Source organism: Nilaparvata lugens, chromosome 4 (genome assembly GCF_014356525.2).
Source record: "Nilaparvata lugens isolate BPH chromosome 4, ASM1435652v1, whole genome shotgun sequence".
Classification (NCBI taxonomy): Eukaryota; Metazoa; Arthropoda; class Insecta; order Hemiptera; family Delphacidae; genus Nilaparvata; species Nilaparvata lugens.
In genome coordinates this window covers 75,522,353-75,536,090 of record NC_052507.1, presented here as the reverse complement: position 1 = coordinate 75,536,090, position 13,738 = coordinate 75,522,353, and the positions used below count along the sequence as shown (strand labels likewise).

The 13,738-nt window shown below is 34.4% G+C and overlaps 1 long non-coding RNA gene across 2 annotated transcripts; it reads left to right on the top strand.

Annotated features, from left to right (window-relative positions):
* Positions 1–2,535: 2,535 nt before the first annotated feature.
* LOC111055576 lies at positions 2,536–13,252 on the top strand. 2 transcript variants are annotated; one of them, XR_005571131.1, is made up of 5 exons: positions 2,536–2,667; positions 3,274–3,369; positions 8,762–8,989; positions 10,306–10,307; positions 12,589–13,252. It is a non-coding gene; the product is annotated as an uncharacterized LOC111055576 (long non-coding RNA). The 2 variants fall into 2 exon arrangements; XR_005571130.1 differs by lacking the exons at positions 10,306–10,307; positions 12,589–13,252 and having other exon boundaries at positions 8,762–9,211.
* The last annotated feature ends 486 nt before the right edge of the window (positions 13,253–13,738 follow it).

The window sequence follows — 13,738 nt, the reverse complement described above, 5'->3', positions numbered from 1 at the left end:
ACATAATTTATTGGCATCGTTTTGGACCTAGAAAAGGATAGTACCACCGGCTTTGTCGAATGATAGAAAAGGATAGCAAAACCAAAGTTGATCAAATACTGTCATTATAACGTGGACCTCACTATAAAATATGTAGTGAGGTCCATGTTATAATGACAGTGGATAAAGATAGAAGAATAGCGATGCTGATTCTCTGCATTAAATAATTATATTTCTAAACTGTAAAAAACATAATTGGCATCGTAGTGGACCTATAAAAAGGATAGTACCACCGGCTTTGTCGAATGATAGACAAGTATAGCAATTCCAAAGTTGATCAAATACTGTCATTATAACGTGGACCTCACTATAGTAAACTATTATAAATATGGTTTACTATATTTTAGCTCGTTGATTCAAAGTCAATATGGGAATGTGGAATTGGAAATATATCTGGAACCACAGAGGAGAAGAGAAAGAATGTTCACCTACTTTGTGGTTCCACGTTATAATGGGAGTGGAGAAAGATAGGAGAACAACGTTGCCGATCCTCACTGTCTTGTCAATGTTTTCCTGACCGTAGCTGTTACAGGTTCATTAATGAAAGAATTATATTAATTGTTTATTCTAGTTTTAAATAATAAATTATATTTTATTAAGCAAGGAATTATATTTTTCAATAATTTCATAATTGAGATTGAATATTTTGTTAGTTAATTAATAATTCTACATTGTTAAAAGCCGATCTGGCAACAGAGCAAAGCGAGAGAGAGATAGTGCTATCCGCTTTGTTGAATGACAGACAGGGATAGCAATATTCAATTCAATTCAATTCAATTCAGTTTATTTCCAAAAACATATTACACGAATAAGAAATACAATATACAACATATTTTGGAATCCCCCTACTAGACTATCCATCTGTGTGTAGGGGGGGAGTTCCACTTTATACATAATAAGCTTAATCTGCTCATAGAAGTAAATAATAGAGAATACACTTATATTATGGATGTATTATTAATATTCTGATTATAAAATAGATAATATATGTGCTGATGTATATTTAAGAATGAGTATGTAGGAATATGTATGTAGGAATAAGTATACTTAATACCTTGATTGATAAAAGAATAAATAAAGAAGAAATAACAATATTTTTTTGAAGACCACAGTGGCAGGGATTCCAGAAATTCTCAGAAGAGAGAATGAAAAAAAAGCATAAACCAGAAAGGCAAAACAGTCAAATCGGTTATATCAATGATAAATAAATACCAATCAATTGTCTGGAAACCTTGAAGTCGTGTTGGTCACCAAGCATAACGAGATTGGAGTAGTTCTTCTGAAGCTTCCCAACCAATCTGGTACAGCCACCTGTCCACCCTCTTCCTAAACACTACCAAACTAAATGCATCTGCTTCCCTAATCACCCCTGGCACATTTCTGTACAAGACATGGGCCAGGTATGAAGGATTTGTCAATTCAGAGCCGTGAGTCAGCTGAGGTATCTCAAAGCTGTAATTGGATCTGTGGCGAGTTGAGTAGCTATGGTTAACTGTTTCTCCCAGAAGTTCAGTTTTGTATTTTTTTATGTGGATCAACAAGGATTTAATAAAAAGTTGTCTAACATTCAGTACGGGAAATTCGATAAACAGTTGTCTTGTTGGGTATCTAAAGTCTCTCTTTAAAATTGTTTTTATAATTGATCTTTGGGTGACTGCGAGAGGCTCAATGACTGAGGAGGAAGCCCCTCCCCAAGCTAGAATTCCATTGCTAATCAAACACTGCCATTATAACGTGAACCTCACCAAAATATCTACATATTTGCCCAACGAATGATATGTGGATGGATGGTTCGCCAACGCTGGCCAAGCTGCAAGCTGGGCCAGCTTACTTGACCAGCGACAAGGTCAAGTGTCGACTAGGCACTAGTTTTGGAGTGAATTTGACCTGATTCAGCTATAGTGTGGTCCACGTTATAATGGTAGTGGATAAAGATAGGAGAATGGCAATGCCGATTCTCTGCATTAATAAATTATATTTCTACACTGTCAAAAACATAATTGGCATCATTTTGGACCTAGAAAAGGATAGTACCACCAGCTTTGTCGAATGATAGACTAGGATAGCAAAACCAAAGTTGAACAAATACTGTCATTATAACGTGGACCTTACTAGCAATACCCAAAAAATTCGAATTCAATTTCACTCTTCGCATAAGTGTGAAACGTTCTCTATCTGTGCAAGCAATTTCAACTTTTTGAAAATCTTTTGTTCAGACTGGGTGCTTTCAGAAGGGTTCAGAAATTTAATTCAAATTGAGAAGAAAAAATATATTATGTCTTATGAATAATTTTTCACGTTATCATGTTTATTAATTGAACAAGTGACAATGTTTTTCGTGTGATTTTTTCGATGATAACAATATTCTACATCACTGATGAAACAGCTGAGCAGGTACGAGGCAGTGAAAGTCACGATCAGCTGGATAAAGCAGACAACAAATTCAGTTGTGACTCAAGTACCAACTTGTTAGGTTGTGAAAGTCGTTTCGTGATATTCTTTGCAAGTGTTTATATTATTACAATCTGTATTTACTATTAGTGAAGTTAACAATCAAATGAATTTAGTGGCTATTGAAGTAAATGTGAAACAGTGTAATTTTTTCCTACGCTACTTCTTGCTCTAAAGGTTAGTTGAAGAATTTTTTCAAGTGTAAACTTTAATTCTGAAAAATCTTTGACGCTTTCATTCTAGCCGGTTGTTATTATGAATTTGTTTATTATTCAACTTCAACTTTGTTGAAATTTTCAAATATAAAAAAAATTTATTTTCAGTTTTCTATTTGAATACTTCAGTCTTGAAAATATTTTTGAGCATAGCTATTAAATTTGCCTTTTCCAAGATTTCAAATATATTTTAAAACAACGAATTGTCTTTCATTTAATTTAAATTTCATTTAATCATTTTAATTTAAAACATGCTAGTCTATATTAATGCATGATTTGATTATTTCAATAAAAGTTTGCTTACTTCTTCTATTTACAATGTTTTGTTTTTTATACCGTAGTTTAAAGTAGTAGATCAAGTTTCTTTTTTTAAGGATACTTTTTTAAGGTTTGGCAAATTCTGTATTTTTCTAATTAGTCTGGTTTGAGAAATAAACGAGAATAAGAAAATCAATTTCTATTTCATAAGAGATAATCATATAGTATCTATTATAGTTATAAAGTTGACAAAACACACTATTTATCAATATAATTTTGATTATTAACTTAGCTTTTCTTATTCTTTCAGGATTGTTATCACCTGAAGTAAAGATTATGAGAAGACATAATTTATTCATGAAGAGCAGCTCTACTACAATAATGAAGATATGGATCGGTGAATTTGGTATGAGTTATCTGGTATTTTTGACAGGCTAGAATTTTCTAACACATTCCCATAATATAGATATTAGGGATTTTTGTGGTGGTTACTATTATTAAACAGTTCAGCCCTACCCTCTCGGCAGTGTCAAGTTTCGACTGGTTGGTTCTGAGTCCAATGGGTGCTTTCAAGTTAGAGTCATAGACCTGCAGATCGCATTTCCGAGCCAACAACTAGACGGACTTGCGCACTGTTTGTTTGTGGTTTGCGGATGGCTGTGAACTAAGACAATCACCATGAATAGGGTTTCAGTTGTCAGGGTCCCTGTAGGATATTTGCAGATGTCAGTCGAGTATTTCATTTCTGATCAGTGCCCTTTGTGGTGGTTCCACAGCTTTTTCATGATGGTTGCGGGCTCAGTACAGCACTAATTTGATGAGCAGGTGGAGTACTATTACACTGTGGCCTGGTCTGATCTGTTCTATGAGACTGGCAGTGCAAATATTAGATGACAGTGCCTTCAGCAAACTTAGGAAAGGCGATAATAGAAATTGTCGAGTAGAGAATTAGAATTAAGACATCATAGATCTAAGTTTAGATTTAAGACTGAAATAATTAGCAAAGTATAGCCTCTAGCCTTTGCTAGTTGGCGGGCAAAGGGAAAGTAAAGCCTCTAGCCTTTGCTAGTTGGCGGGGAAACTGAAAGTAAAGCCTCTAGCCTTTGCTAGTTGGCGGGGAAACTGAAAGTAAAGCCTCTAGCCTTTGCTAGTTGGCGGGGAAACTGAAAGTAAAGCCTCTAGCCTTTGCTAGTTGGCGGGGGAACTGAAAGTAAAGCCTCTAGCCTTTGCTAGTTGGCGGGGAAACTGAAAGTATAGCCTCTAGCCTTTGCTAGTTGGAGGGGAAACTGAAAGTATAGCCTCTAGCCTTTGCTAGTTGGCGGGGGAACTGAAAGTAAAGCCTCTAGCCTTTGCTAGTTGGCGGGGGAACTGAAAGTAAAGCCTCTAGCCTTTGCTAGTTGGCGGGGGAACTGAAAGTAAAGCCTCTAGCCTTTGCTAGTTGGCGGGGGAACTGAAAGTAAAGCCTCTAGCCTTTGCTAGTTGGCGGGGGAACTGAAAGTAAAGCCTCTAGCCTTTGCTAGTTGGCGGGGGAACTGAAAGTAAAGCCTCTAGCCTTTGCTAGTTGGCGGGGGAACTGAAAGTAAAGCCTCTAGCCTTTGCTAGTTGGCGGGGGAACTGAAAGTAAAGCCTCTAGCCTTTGCTAGTTGGCGGGGGAACTGAAAGTAAAGCCTCTAGCCTTTGCTAGTTGGCGGGGAACTTGAGATCGATGCTATCTTTGATAGCTTGGGGTTGAACTAATTTCTAACCTAATTTAGGAGTTAACTTGCATGCAATTCAGTCTATAAGTAATACTATATCGATAAAGGAAATACACAATTTACATAAAAGAGGGTAGATGACCCTTAGAGATGCTGGAAAGTGGAGGTATTCTTGAGAAATTCAAGGATCTCTTCCACTCTACTAAGTATAAAAAAATTTTTTTTTTTTACTAAGAATTATCATAGAGAAACAATAGCGTAAGTAGATATCTCATGGTATAGGATGTTTATGTCGCAACTTTTACTGTTATCTCAAGCCGATAGTCAACGTATTTCTTTCCCGTGAAGCTGTGTGACGCTCTTCGTCTCTCATACTGTGCCGTTTTTTCACTCTCACCCCATCAAAACAGTAAAAATCGACAGTAATCGGCTTGAGATAACAGTAAAAGTTGCAACATGAACGCTCTATACCATGGGATATCTACTTACGCTATTGTTTCTCTATGGTATTATTGAGAGTAATATACTCTCATTGATACTGTAGGGTATAAACATTCATTCCTGGTCGTTCTGGTAGTGCCATAGTTTAGTTTAGTGTTAAGTCAAGACTCTTGTAAGTAATATTGGAGATATTCTTGAGATTTTCAAAGGGTTCTCTAATAAGTGTCTATGAGAAAAAGGAAATCTCATTGATGCTGTAGGGCACATCACTCCTGGTAGTTCGGGTAGTGCTGTAGTTTAGTTTAGTTTTAAGTAAAGACCCTTGAAAAAAATTGGAGATCTTGAGAAATTCAAGGATTCTCTGATAAGTGTCTTTGAGAAAAAGGAACTCTCATTGATGCTGTAGGGCACATTACATATAGCACTGCCTGAACTACCAGGATGCTGGTGGTTCAGGTAGTGCTATACCTAGTTAAGATTAGTTTAGTTTTAAGTAAAGACCCTTGAAAAAAATTTGAGACCTTGAGATATTCAAGGATTCTCTGATAAGTATCTATGAGAAAAAGGAAATCTCATTGATGCTGTAGGGCACATTAAATATAGCACTGCCTGAACTACCAGAATCCTGGTAGTTCAGGTAGTGCTATACCTAGTTTAGATTAGTTTTAAGTAAAGACCCTTGAAAAAAATTGGAGAGCTTGAGAAATTCAAGGATTCTCTGATAAGTGTCTTTGAGAAAAAAGAACTCTCATTGATGCTGTAGGGCAAATCACATAGATTAGTTTAGTTTTAAGTAAAGACCCTTGAAAAAAATTAGAGATATTCTTTAGAAATCCAAGAATTCTCCAATAAGTCTCTTTGAGAGAAAGAACTCTCATAGATGTTTTAGGGCAAACAATTCGTCTGTTTCTTGATATGTTTCAGGTACATCATGGCTTCTCTTCTCCAGTGAAACATGTTCAAAACTATTCAGTGTGCATGAAATAGTTACTAATATTAAATATATTCTTTTTTACTATTTATATTGTACAATTTATTGTATATTCATTTCCTTTGTTTTCAAGTACCATATGTTTCAGGTTCATCGCAGCATTTCTTCTCAAATATACATTAGATCTCAGTTACTCTTTCATTTTCATCCTGTGCATGCGTTTTACATTTTGAATTTGTGATTTTATCTACATTGTATTTGATTCTTCTGTTTCTGTTACAAGACCTATGCTGCTTCAGATTCATCTCAGCCCATCTTCTCAAAAGCTGACATCTTTTTCTTCATTTTTTTGACAATTTCTTAGTCTTTTTCATTCAATATTTTTTCTCCATGTTTACTCTGTGCATGCTTTGAATGATCTTTGTTGCTTGTAGAACAAGTTGAGAATTTTATCAACATTTGTTTTTGCACTGTTTCTTGAGTACGTTCCCGGTTCATTGCATGCTTAGAAAGATCTATGTTGCATCTTGAACCGGTTGTGTGTGGTTACTTGTTGCATTTTCACTATATGTCTTGAACATGATGTCAGGAGTGTGTTGGAATTATGTTATTTATTGCATTCTAGTTGCCACTTATATGATGTCTTGAATGTTATGTCAGGCATTTTTCGGGATTAAAATAGTCATATATTGTACCATTACCATTGCATCATATTGATCATCATCTACTTATAATTTTACTATAAGATGAAATTTCTTTTCAATGTTGTGTTTCACAGTTGAACTAGAAAATTCCAGATTATGAAGTTACAGCTACATTTTCAACTTTTGATATTGCATTAGTGCTATCAATGCAATTTTAAAATGCTAAATTGTAATGCAATTTTATGTACTTTTGTGATTTATGTAATGTTCCTTTATTTTGCTTCTATGAGTGTATTTATTAGGCCTTTGTGTAATGTCTAGTATAAGAACTCAAGTGATTTTAAAAATTCATGTTCAGGAAATTGATACATGAGTTTAATAAATCAATAATAATAAATTTACTTGAAATTTAAGATAAAGAAAGGAAAAAGAAAAAAGATGTTGTCGAATTCCACTATAACATTTTTATTCACCAAAACTAGTTTTCGTTGCCTATGGCAACATCTTCAGTGGCCACTGAAAACTAGTTTTGGTGAATAAAAATGTTATAGTGGAATTCGACAACATCTTTTTTCTTTTTCCTTTCTTTATCTTAATATGGAGAAGTTCCACAATATCTCTGATAAAAGTGTTAAATACTTGAAATTTATTATTATTGAAGTACCATATATATTTATTAAATATAATATCAATTATATTAATATTTAATAAATTATATTATAAACATACTATGATACTAAATTCACTGATTATACAATCATAATAATCCCATTCCTTCAACATTGATCTCTTCAAAATTAATTTTTTTAATAATAATAATTTCTAGAAATTGACAAGTCAAAGCCTTACTAATTCTATAATAATTATACACATATCAGTTCCTCTAATATTAATCACTTCATATTTCTTTAAAAAATATTAATACCAATTTCTTCAATTTGTTAAGCCATAGCTCAGCTCTTATTGTCAAAATTACTTGTATTTTTTTCAAATTGACAAGTCAAAGCCTTACTAATTCTATAATAATTATACACACATCAGTTCCTCTAATATTAATCACTTCATATTTCTTTAAAAAATATTAATACCAATTTATTCAATTTGTTAAGCCAGCTCTTATTGTCAAAATTAATTGTATTTTTTTAGCCTTATTGATTCTATAATAGTAGTAGCATCCATCCTCCAATAATAGGTAGTTACTTCATAATTCATTTGAAACATATTAAAACCAATTTCTTCAAATTGACAAGCCCAATCATACTAATCCTCTAATGTTTATTGTTTCTTAATCCATTAAAAAGTATTAATACTGATTTATATAATATGAGGGTAGATGTGGAGGCCAAATATTATTGTAATTCCTAGTTCTGTATGATTTCATTTCTTCAAGCAATACATTTTTCAATTGTTATTCAAGTACAGAAATCGTTGTTTTGTAAAAATAATTGGTCAGATTCGGTTTTATATGTCATCACTATGGAAGAATGGTTGACTATGAGTAGAGATGTGGAGGCCAAAAATATTATTTTATTAATCTCAGCAACCAGGGGGACAAAGAAAACGAGGCCGACCACGCAAGAGATGATTGGACTACGTGGAGGCAGACCACCAATCCTTGGGCGTCAGAAGGTGGAGACTACGAGCACAGGACAGAGATTCATGGAAAAGGCTGTGGAGGAGACCAAGGCTCTACAAGGCCCATAGAGTCAATGAGTAGTAGTTATAAGTTTTTTGTTCTTTAAATTTAATTTATATACTATTCTATTTGTCTATTGTTTATTTGTTTATGTATTGTTAATTTATTGCTTACTTATTGTTTATATTTATTGTTCATCTATTGTTTATCTGTTCATTTAAATCTGTTTGTCAAATGTTGATTCATCTTATAAGGAAGTACATATCTTCAATGTGCATTGCGAGTACAAATCATATCACATATCATCCTAAATTACATCATGCTGATCATTATCATTTACTAATCATTTCTTTCTTCATTCAATAATTTCTTGTTTTTAATTATTTCTTTATACTGGATCGTTGCAGTATTGTGTTTTTCAGTTAAATTTATGAAGTTTTTTGTTTCAGATTATAAAATTTCAGCTTCATTCTCATAGACGAACATTGGAATACCTTCTATAGAGTGAAGCCTTCAACGTTTCTTATAGTGAAGCCTATGTTCTGACTTCCGGAATTTTATTAGTGAAGTTAATTAGTGCAATTACAACAAGTGATAATTCAGTGGTTAGTGAAGTAAATGTATAACTGTTTGAACTTCAAGACGAAGGTTTGGCTACCCTACTTCATGACTCAAAGGTTAGTGGAGAAGTCTTTTCCTTTCAAGTTTGAATTCTTATTTCAAAATTAACTTTGATTCTTTTAAATATCTATTTCAATCACTTCATTCTGATAGGATTCAAGCAAATAGTGAGGTCTGCGTTATAATGGCAGTATTTGATTAACATTGGCGTTGCTATCCTTGTCTATCATTCAACAAAGTAGATGGAGCTATCCTTTTCTAGCTCCACAACGTTCCCAGATTGTTCTTTAATGCAGAAATATAATCAATTGAAAACATACTTAATCTCAATCCTGAAAATATTTCATTAGGTCATTTAAGAATATTTTTCCTTGACGTATAAAATATAATTTTTTGTGTAGTTGACAAGTTGATATTGTGGTAATTATTCATATTGAATGAAAAATACTAAGAAATTGTCAAAAACCACAGATTTATTGACACTTAGAAAGACCGGTTTCGGTTATTACACCATTGTCAATCTCTGATAAACCGTTTATCAGAGATTGACAATGGTGTAAGAACCGAAACCGGTCTTTCTAAGTATCAATAAATCTGTGGTTTTTGACAATTTCTTAGTCTTTTTCATTCAATAAAATATAATTGATTACCGTATTTAAAACAATAATGAACACTTAATATCACATTAAATATACCGGGGTCAGAAATTAAAGAAGGCAGTGCAAGGCCGAGAATCGGCAACACTGTTCTCTCATCTTTCCCCACTGCTATTAAAACATGGACCTCACTATAGTTATTTAATTTTTTTGGAAAATTAACATTTTAATATCGCATAGCAGATAATCGTTATCATTTAATTTGATTATCATTCAACTCCAACTTTGTTAAGCTTTTAAAGTTGCCACATTTAAATAATTTTCAATTTCAATTGTTTAAACAATGGTCTTTAATATACTGAAATATCGTTCTAAAGAAGACTGCATAGATTAGTTAAGGCTGTTCAGTAGGCTACACCTTTTTATTTTTATTTAAATTGTATAATCTTTTTCAATATAATTGCTAAGATCATTATAAGAGTGAGAAAAAGTGGCAACAGAAATTTTAAAGTGCTCTAATAAGCGAGTTATGGGTTGTTGAAGTGCTAACTCCGTTTTCTTTCCAGATCATAAACGGTTTCGAATTTTCCATTGGAGTTTTTTTTTAATACATTCAGTATATCATTGGCTTTGTTCTAATATGCGTTTTTCGCGATTAATGCCAAAATCAATAAATTAGTTATCAGATTTACAAAAATTTTACTTTTTTATTTATGATCGATATGGGGAATAAAATGTTTTAGTTTGGAAAGATACATTTTTTGAATTTTTAAGAGAAGTTTTAATAATATAGTCGAAACCGTTTATGATCTGGAAAGATAACGGAGTAAGCACTTCAACAACCCATAACTCGCTTATTAGACCACTTAAAAATTTCAGTTGCCACTTTTTCTCACTCTTAAAATGATCTTAACAATTATATTGAAAGAGATTATCCAATTTAAATGAAAAAAGTGTACCGAATAGCCTTAATTACGTCGAAGCACTATGTGTGTTTTTTCTCATGCATTATTTTGTTCAGTATATAATTAAAATACATGAATCTTGTAATATTATAGAATAGAATAGTGTATCATTGAAAACAACAAAAATGTATCAATCTAGAATGTTCTTAATAAGTATACATTTTTGATATCTTGAGAATTTCTAGGTTTTTGAAGGTTCATTTTTTAAGGTTTTTTCGTAGACAATTAATCAGGTCTCTGTCGACCGTCTGAGGTGCTTTGAGGTTGGTAGCCTTTCTGAAAGGTCCCCTCCTAGTATTGTGCATAGTAATGGTCTTTCATGGTAGTCGAACATCGGTGGCAGTCTTCTCATCTTAGTAGTTGACTTCCATGACAAGCTCGTACTGTACTTGTACCTCCACACCACTTGGCAATGGTGCGCCACTGACAGCCAATCCTCACCACTGAGCAATCGTATCAGCTGGGCTCTGGTACCTCCAAGGCAGAACAAAGATCTCTAGAAGTTTGAGAAACTTCCTGATCTCCTCCAAGACAGGACAAACAGCCATACAGTTGTTAATAGAACCTCTGAACAGCCATACAGTAATATCATCTTCCTGTCTTAGATTGCACATGGAACACAACTTTAGTGTGGCGGTGAAGGAATACTTGTTGAGGTACATCAGCTCTGTCCCTGCTTTGAACATCCAGGTGCTCCTCTGATACTCTGTCTCCAAACTCAGCTCCCAATACAAGGAACATGTCCATTGAATATCATATCGAATAAATAAAAAAAATTGTATTGTCTTTGAATTAGATGAACAACGTCAATATTATCATTAATGTCCTCATCTATAGTATAATATATTATCATAGAGAAACGATAGCATGGTAGATATCCCATGGTGTAGGGCGTTTATGTCGCAAGTTTTACTGTTATCCCAAGCCGATAGTTTACATAGTTCTTTCCTATGCAGCTGTGTGACGCTGTTAGTCTCTCAAATTGTACTGTTCATACACTATCACCCAAACAAAACAGTAAAAATTGACAATAATCGACAGTAATCAGCTTGAGATAACAGTAAAAGTTGCGACATAAATTCCCTATACCATGTGATATCTACTTACGCTATTGTTTCTCTATGATATTATTCTATTTGTTCACGCTTTTAGTAATCTGTTTTCACAGTTGAACTGATTGTTATTTTTTTATTATTAAAATTTTCAATTTATTAAAAACACTCAAAACAAGACAAAACAAAATTACAAATAAAACACAATAAAATGTTACAAATGTAAAAATACTATATAAATATATAAAAAAATTTCGTTTCAGATTTTAAAGTTACAGATCTCTTTTCACAGAGGAGCTTTCAAAAGTATCAATCAATCAGATTGTTGAGGTAGCAATTGCAGCTCATATGACTGCTTCAGCTCACTACCTTGAACGGCATATTCTGTTACAAGGTGTTACCCCAAATGTCACATATCCCAAATATGCATTCATCTTGTGGTCGCTGTAGTAGGATTGGTTCTACCAACTGCTTTCGTTTCCTAATTTGTCAATATTTTTCACTGGAAGTTCTGATCAACGATGTTCATCTTTCCTCGTCTTTATTACGAATTTCTCCCTTTTGATATTTTCTTGTGGTTGTTGCAGTTGATAGTTACTCACTGTTGTTGATTTTTTCCTCGTTGTCGTGAAGATGGCGTTATTGTGTCAATAGTGGTTTCCAGTCTCAGGCCCGGTTGCACAAATTCTTGTTAAATTTAAATCATGATTAAATGCCACGAAAACCAATCAGAGAAGACCTTTACAAAAAGAAGGCTCCTCTGTTTGGTTCTCGTCTAATCACGGTTTAAATTCAACAGGCTTTTGTGCAACTGAGACTTAATCTCCGTTGCACAAATTCTTGTTAAATTTGAATCATGATTAAATGCCACGAAAACCAATCAGAGAAGACCTTTACAAAAAGAAGGCTCCTCTATTTGGTTCTCTGAGTATTTAATCACGGTTTAAATTCAACAGGCTTTTGTGCAACTGAAACTTAATCTCCGTTTTGGTTGGAGCGTGTATTTTGTCTGAGGATATTTGTTTTCTGTTATCTGCACCAGAAATGTCAAATTGTTGACGAGATGAAAGTGAGACGTTTTGAGGAGGCTGGGACACGTTGAGAGGATGAGTGACTCAAGAGTTGTAAAACAGGTCTTCAGAAACAACCCAGGAGGGAGAAGGCTGAGAAGACGTCCGCGAAAGCGTTGGCTGGAGGATTTGGAGGACGATATTAGGAATCTGTGTGTTAGGGGATGGAGACGTAAGGCTGCTGATAGAGACGAATGGAGAGGCTTTCTGGAGGAAGTCAAGGCTCTGAATTAGCTGTAGTGCCAAGGAGTAATTAAGTATATTTGTTTTCATTGGTTTTTGTGATAGTTAGAGATTTCCAGTCTTCAACACAGGAGTTTTCGTTGGAGGGAGTTTTTTCTCATAGGTCTCGTTGTTCCACGAAATATATTTTTGGGGTTGATGCCCACATGATCGTTTTGCTTGTGCTTGGCTGATTTATGAGATTATCAAACGTCCATGCCTATCGGTGGGATCCGAAATGATGAGCCCGGGCGGTTAGTCGACGGAGCACCTCTCTGTAGAACTGGCCGTTCACAAAGAGTTTTTCCACCCGGCCAAACTGTAAACGACCAGTACAACAGAGAGGTGCTCCGTCGACTACCCGCCCGGGTTCGTCGAGTCCGTCCGGGGATTGCCGATTCGTGGATCCTCCATCACGACTATGCTCTGTCACACACCTGCCTGCTCGTCACCGAGCAGTTGGCCAAACAGTCGAGGGTAACGTTGCCACATCCTCCTTACAGCCCGGATATGGCACCACCAGACTTATTTTTGTTCCCCAAGATCAAGAGACAACTTAAGGGGACGCGGTTCGGGACTCGGGATTCCTGAGGTCAGTCCGGTTACTTATTATACAGACTATGTACATTAACTATTGATATTAACTGTGGCAAACAAGGTAATGGAGGAAAAGTGTGCCAACTTAGGAAGATTTAGAACTTCACATTTACCCACTACAGCTATTAATACAAAACCACTCATTTTGAGTCTCTTATAATTTTGTTATGAAGTATTCATGCTTTTTCTAATCATGACTTATCAAACAAGTAGATTAATTGAAGTGGGAAAATATATGATACTTAAAAATTCCTGTTCAATGACAGTTAAAAGAGACCCGAAATTAGTAGCTCAGTACTAACA